Genomic DNA, 7695 nt, shown 5'->3' with positions numbered 1-7695 from the left:
ATCAGGGAAAAGAAGTTAACTCTGTCTTTGGTGAATTAAAAAGTGCCTGAGCCTTTGTCAAAGACTAGAAATCAAAGTAGCAGTGATTGACTTTGCTGGCCAATTACATATGAATTCATTATTTGGTTAGGCATAAAATTATAATTTGTGAGGAATTTCTTTGTAATTCAGTTTTTAGTAATACTGACCGATTCCAAGTTTAGAAGCTCAAAATGTTCCTTGTTAGGAAAATCTTATATCTGTGTATCAGTTCCTCAATGTAACTTTACAAGTCTAAACTTGAATCCTTGGAGATGATCTGCAAGACATTATATTTTCATTCCATTGCCTGTGACATTCTGTGCACTATCTCATCTCTTATGCATGAAGCAGGTATCTCTGTCTGCTGACAACTTAAGTTCAACCTCTGCCTCTGTTCAGCAGTGGAAAGTAAAACACCCCTTGTACCTGCAATATTTTCTTAGTATATGTGTTACAAATTCTCGATGTGATTAACTTCACTACAGGCCCAGAGATTGAACTTAATGGAGATAGATTGCACAGTGAGCACCCAAGTGTGTTTCATAGTTTCCTTGGCTTTGATTCTGTGCTTAGAGCAATATCTGTTCTTATCCTCTGCATTGAAAGGACTCTATCCTTTAAAATGTATTCAGAAAGTCAGCACATTTAAAAAAAAAAACAAATGGAGAAAGAAAATTGAAACTAAAAATAGAAAAAATATGGTTAAAATAACAAAATGGGAACTCCTAAAACCAAGTATTCATGAAAAACTAAAATAAAACATGAGAAGAAAATGAAGAATAGAACTTCTCTCATGAAACATATTATTTTTTCACATCAAAGAGAAAGATCAGGAACTTCAGGGGGAGTGATGTTATATGGACAGCAGCAGCAGTCGTTCTCAGTTGCTGGAACTTTTCCCTGACCCCTTGGGTGGATTTAATTGTTCTCCCTTCTGTAATATCATAACATTTCTTTCATCTCATTCCTCATACTGGGAGAGGCTAAAATGTTTACTTTTTGTTTCCTTTCCTACTGCATACTGAGATTCCAGTACTCATCTGCAGCCCCAGTGCTGGTGCAGAACCTGAGCACATAGTAGGTACACCATAAATATTCCATGAAAGAATGAATGAGTAGTAAAAAGAACCAAAGTAGCAGTTTTTTCAAATATGAAATTTATAATTCACTGAGAACCTCAGAGAGAGCTCATGACCCCGAGAGAGAAATCAGCCATGTCTTGCTACTGATTCATTCTGCTCCATCTCCTCACGTTTTTAAGAACCAGTGCACTGACCTTGTCTTCTTGGAGTTTAGAAGATAATAACATAACCAACATTAATATTGAAGTAATCAGTAATAATGATAAGTGCTGTGTGTTGAGCATCTACTATATGCTGAGCACTGTGTTAGAAGCTTTGAATATACAAAGTGATAACTCACATACAGCATCAGCCCTCATGAAGCTTACATCACAGTGTGGAAGGCTATCGTCACTGCAGATGTCCAAACTAGAACTCCTGTTCTCCACCCCTACTCCAAGCTTGCTCCATCTGAATGTTACATGATTGTATAAGGTCTATAAGGTAAAAGAAACTGTTTTCTCAGTGGTCCCAGTACTCAGAACAAAAGTGAAAACAAACAGAAACTCACATTATTGTATGGCCTCCTCAGCTGGGATAGTCAGAGGACGCTGGGACAGAAGGTCAGTGGATCTGACATTTCGTCCAGCTTCTCCCTCTGGTTAGCTGTGTAATGTGGAGTAAATTAACCTATCCTCTTTGAATGTCAGTTTCCTCATGTGGATAATGTGGAGATTAGCCTAGATGATGTCTGAAGGGTTTAAGCAGTTTAAATATCCCACGATTCTATGAATTGGCAACCAATAATGACCTTTACAAGTGGAGAAATCTCCGTGACCACATCCTTATTTCTTGGGCACACAGAATTGTTCTGACATGGCAGGAAATAGGCTGAAATTTGTACATATGGTTAGACCATAATAACATAAATATGTTCAATGAAATATATGTAATTACTGACTCTACAGCAGAACCTCACCTAGATTACAGATTAACCTTTATTTAAAAAGAGTATCTTGTGTATGTCACTCTTTTGATTCACAACCTTCACCTACAGGATAAAATTAATGTCCTAGGTTCCTTTAAAAGTCTTCTTCAATCTTCCTGTAAATTCCACTCTAACATTCTTACCCTATCCCATTGCTAATATCCTTCACTTCAACCAGATTGATGTATTCATGGTTCCTTGAATAAATCAATCAGCAGACCACCTCTAGGGCAGTTATTTATGCCATTCCCCTTCCTTATTTAAGCAGGATGTTACATGGGATTTTACTTATAATCTCACAATTTCCAAAACCGAAGATAGTGGATACAAATTACCCATATATTGCAGAGTTGATGGACACACCCTTATAGAAAATTTAAAAGCTGGATAAAACTTGTCCTGAACTCTTATACCATCACACACCTCCATGCTATGTAAGAAAAAGAAGTTCAAAATAAACTGTTCATGTAATGAAAGAGTGATTTCTGTGAAGATGGTTGTATGTATAATAGGGAGTACTATCATATTTCAGTACTGTTTGCCACAGATAGCTCATCCCCAGACAAATGAGAGGGCTCAGCAGGCTCTTAATGATGTGTTGTGACCAAAATAGTATTAAAATTTTGTGGTTACTTGACCCATGTCCCCTGAAATTTGTGGTAACATGGAGATTGGTGCCTGCATCTTGCCTGACAGAGTCTAAAACTCCTGAGAGACCTTTAACACAAAGAGCACCACTGAAAGACAACTGCACTTTCACCAAAATAAAGTGTTTCTGTGTTGAGTGGGCCAAGTAGACACTGAATTGTACAGAAGCTAGAATAATGATGGGACCCAGGATATGATGGCTTGCTTTTCATCAGCACAAATTGCAGTTGTGGGAGTATCAATTGCAATTGAATGAGAAATAATGGAAATTTGATTTTGATTGCACTGGACATTTAAACACCACCAAATGAGAATATTCTAAAAAATGGCTGGAAAAAATATGGAACCCTACATAACATGAGAGAGCAGCAAAGGAAGATCTTACAGTGTATTTGAAAGAATGCAGTAATAAACAATAAACTTTTTTATGTGCATTCCCACCATGTCCAGAGCATAATATAAATGGATTATATTTGGAAGATCCTCCCAACTCCTTTTCTATTTTCTAAGCTTTTCTTCCCTGTAATTCTTAAATCAAATCCTGTTTCCTCCAATAAGCTTTTCCTGACCTCAGTCCTGGAAAATTTCTTCTGAACTCTTGCTGGGTCAATTACCTATACCATTCATATGACTCTTAGACTATGCTGTCTGCTATGTTTTATTATTTCTGTGCTAGCATCTATACTGTTTCCTCAACTGAGTAGGAGGCCACCTCAGCTAAAGGGAAAGGCAACTTCCATTTCCTTTTTTTTAAATAATTAAGGTATCATTGATATACAATCTTATGAAGGTTTCACATGAGCAACATTGTGGTTACTAGATTCCCCCCATTATCAGGTCGCCACCACATACCCCATTACAGTCACTGTCCATCAGCGTAGGAAGAAGCTATAGAGTCACTACTGGTCTTCTCTGTGCTATTCTTCCCTCCCTGTGCCCCCCTATATTATGTGTGCTAACCATAATGCCCCTTAATCCCACCCTCCCCGTAATACTCACTTCCTACCCACCCTCCCCAACGCCTCCCCTTTGGTAAGCGCTAGTCCATTCTTAGGTGCTGTGAGTTTGCTGCTGTTTTGTTCCTTCAGTTTTTGCTTTGTTGTTATACTCCACAAATGACTAAAATCATTTGGTACTTGTCTTTCTCCACTTGGCTAATTTCACTGAGCATAATACACTCTAGCTCCATCCATGTTGTTGCAAATGGTAGGACTTATTTTCTCCTCATGGCTGAATGTGATCCATTGTGTATATGTACCACCTCTTCTTTATCCCTTCATCTACTGATGGACACTTAGGTTGCTTCCATGTCTTGGCTATTGTAAATACTGCTGCAGTAAACATAGGGGTGCATATGTCTTTTTGAATCTGAGAACTTGTTTTCTTTGGGTAAATTCCTAGGAGTGGAACTCCTGGGTCAAGTGGTATTTCTAATTTTAGTTTTTTGAGGAACCTCCATATTTCACTCCACAATGGTGCACCAATTTACATTCCCACCAACAGTGTAGGAGGGTACCCCTTTCTCCACATCCTTGACAGCATTTGTTGTTCCTTGTCTTTTGGGTGTTGGCCATCCTAACTGGTATGAAGTAATATGTCATTCTGGTTTAATTTGCATTTCCCTGATGATTAGTGATGTGGAGCATCTTTTCATGTGCCTGTTAGCCATCTGAATTTCTTCCTTGGAGAAGTGTTTGTTCAATTCCTACATTCATTTTTTAATCAGGTTATTTGTTTTTTGTATGTTGAGGTGTGTGAGCTCTTTATATATTTTAGATGTTAAGCCCTTATTGGATAAGTTGTTTACAAATACATTCTCCCATATTGTAGGATGCCTTTTTGTTCCGCTGATAGTGTCCTTTGCTGTACAGAAACATTTTAGTTTGATCTAGTCCCTTTTGTACATTTTTGCTTCTGTTTCCCTTGCCCAAAGAGATATGTTCATGAAAAAGTTGCTCATGTTTATATTGAAGAGAGTTTTGCCTATGTTTTGTTCTAAGAGTTTTATGGTTTCATGACTTACATTCAGGTCTTTGATCGATTTTGAGTTTACTGTTATGTGTGGAGTTAGACAATAATCCAGTTTCATTCTCTTACATGTAGCTGTCCAGTTTTGCCAAAAACAGGTGTTAAACAGGCTGTCATTTCTGCATTGTATACCTATGGCTCCTTTATTTTATATTAATTGGCCATATATGTGTGAATTTGTATCTGGACTCTCTATTCTATTCCATTGTTCTATGGGTCTTTTCTTGTGCCAGTACCAAATTGTTTTGATTACTATGACTTTGTAGTAAAACTTGAAGTTAGACAGTGACACTTTACCTTTTTCCTTACCAATCTGGATGCCAATTATTTCTTTGTGCTGTCTGATTGCCATGGCTAGGACCTACAGTACTATGTTGAATAAAAGTGGGGAGAGTGGGCATCCTTGTTTTGTTCCCAATCTTAGAGGAAAAGCTTTCAGTTTTCCAGTATTAACTATGATGTTGGCTGTGGGTTTGTCATATATGGCCTTTATTATGTTGAGGTACTTGCCCTCTTTACCTATTTTGTTGAGAGTTTTTATCATGAATGGGTGTTGAATTCTGTAAAATGCTTTTTCAGCATCTATGGAGATGATCACATGATTTTTGTCCTTCTCTTAGTTGATGTGGTTTATGATGTTGATGGATTTTTGAATGTTGTGCAATCCTTGCATCCCTGGAATAAATCCCACTTGATCATGATGGATCTTTTAGATGTGTTTTTTTAATTCAGTTTGCTAGTATTTTGTTGAGGATTTTTGCATCTATGTTCATCAGGGATATTAGTCTGTAATTTTCTTTTCTTGTGGTGTCTTTGTCTGGTCTCAGTGTTAGAGTGATGCTGGTCTCATAGAATGAGTTTGGAAGTATTCCCTATTCTACATTTTTGAAAACTTTAAGGAGGATGGGTATTAGGTCTTCTCTAAATGTTTGATAAAATTCATCAGTGAAGCCATCTTATCCATGACTTTTGTTCTTAGGTAGTTTTTTTGATTATCAATTCGATTTCATTGCTGATAATTGGTCTGTTCAGATTTTCTGTTTCTTCCTGGGTCAATCTTGGAAGGTTGTATTTTTGTAGAAAGTTGTTCATTTCTTCTAGGTTATCCAGTTTGTTGCATATAGATTTTCATAGTATTCTCTAATAATTCTTTATATTTCTGTGGTGTTTGTAGTGGTTTTTCCTTTCTCATTTCTGATTCTGTTTATGTGTTTAGACTCTCTTTTTTTCTTGATAAGTCTATCTAGGGGTTTATTCTATTTTGTTTATTTTCTGGAAGAACCAGCTCCTGATTTCATTCATTCTTTCCATTGTTCTATTCTTCTCAATTGTATTTATATCTGCTCTGATTTTTATCATGTCCCTCATTCTACTGACTTTGGGCATCATTTGTTCTTCTTTTTCTAGTTTCATTAATTGCGAGTTTAGACTGTTAATTTGGGATTGTTCTTTTTTCTTGAGGTAAGCCTGTATTGCAGTATACTTTCCTCTTAGAGATGCCTTTGCTGCATCACACAGATTTTGGGGTATTGAGTTGTTGTTTTCATTTATCTCCAAATATTGATTGATCTCTGTTTTTCTTTGGTCATTGATCCATTGATTATTTAGGAGCATGTTGTAAAGCCTCCATGTGTTTGTGGGATTTTTTGTTTTCTTTGCATAGTTTATTTATAATATCCTAACTTTGTGGTCTGAGAAGGTAGTTGGCAGAATTTCAATCCTTCTGAATTTATTGAGGCTCTTTTTGTGGCCTAGTATGTGATCTGTTCTGAAAAATGTTCCATGTGCACTTGAGAAGAATATGTATCCTGCTGCTTTTGGGTGGAGTGTCCTGTAGATGTCTGTCAGCTCCATCTGTTCTAATGCATTGTTCAGTGCCTCTGTCTCCTTACTTATTTTCTGTCTGGTTGACCTGTCTTTTGGAGTGAGTGGTGTATTGAAGTCTCCTTAAATGAATGCATTGCATTCTACTTCCCCCTTTAATTTTGTTAGTATTTGTTTCCCATATTTGGAGCATAGATATTTATAATGGTTATATCCTCTTTTTGGACTGACCCCTTTATCATTATGTTATGTCCTTCTTTGTGTCTTGTACTTTCTTTGTTTTGAAACCTATTTTTTCTGATATAAGTACTGCTACTTCTGCTATTTTCTCCCTATTATTGGCATGAAATATTTTTTTCCATCCCCTCAGTTTTAGTCTGTGTATGTTTTTGGGTTTAAGTGAGTCTCCTATAGGCAGCAGATAGATGGGTCTCTTTTTTTTTATCAATTCAGTAACTCTGTCTTTTGATTGATGCATTCAGTCCATTTAGTTTTAGGGTGATTATCAATATATGCAACCTAAATGTCCATCAGTAGATGAATGGATCAAGAAGATGTGGTACATATACACAATGAAATATTATTCAGCCATAAGAAAAAAACAGATCCTACCATTTGCAACAGCATGGATGGAGCTAGAGGGTATTATGCTCAGTGAAATAAGCCAGGCAGAGAATGACAAGTACGAAATGATTTCACTCATATGTGGAGTATAAGAACAAAGGAAAACTGAAGGAACAAAACAGCAGCAGAATCACAGAACCCAAGAATGGACTAATAGTTACCAAAGGGAAAGAGACTGGGGAGGATGGGTGGAAAGGGAGGGCCAAGGATGGAGAAAAAGAAAGGGGGCATTACGATTAGCATGTATAGTGTGGGGGGGCAGGCCAGGGAGGGCTGCACAACACAGAGAAGACAAGTAGTGATTTTACAGCATCTTACTACGCTGATGGACAGTGACTGTGAAGGGGTATGTGGGGGGAACTTGGTGAAGGGGGGAGCCTAGTAAACATAATGTTCTGCATGTAATTGTAGATTAATGATACAGATATATATATATATATATCGGTACTTTTTCCATTTCAGGCTTTAGATTTGTGATTACCAAAGGTGCAAGGGCAGCTT

General features: G+C 37.1%; 1 non-coding gene across 1 annotated transcript; it reads left to right on the top strand.

Annotated features, from left to right (window-relative positions):
- Positions 1 to 535: 535 nt before the first annotated feature.
- Positions 536 to 668, top strand: LOC118913901 (small nucleolar RNA SNORA22). Its single transcript, XR_005025402.1, has one exon. It is a non-coding gene; the product is annotated as a small nucleolar RNA SNORA22 (small nucleolar RNA).
- The last annotated feature ends 7027 nt before the right edge of the window (positions 669 to 7695 follow it).

The sequence above is a fragment of the Manis pentadactyla genome, chromosome X (genome assembly GCF_030020395.1).
Source record: "Manis pentadactyla isolate mManPen7 chromosome X, mManPen7.hap1, whole genome shotgun sequence".
In the NCBI taxonomy this organism is placed as follows: Eukaryota; Metazoa; Chordata; class Mammalia; order Pholidota; family Manidae; genus Manis; species Manis pentadactyla.
This window is presented reverse-complemented; position numbering and strand designations above follow the sequence as displayed.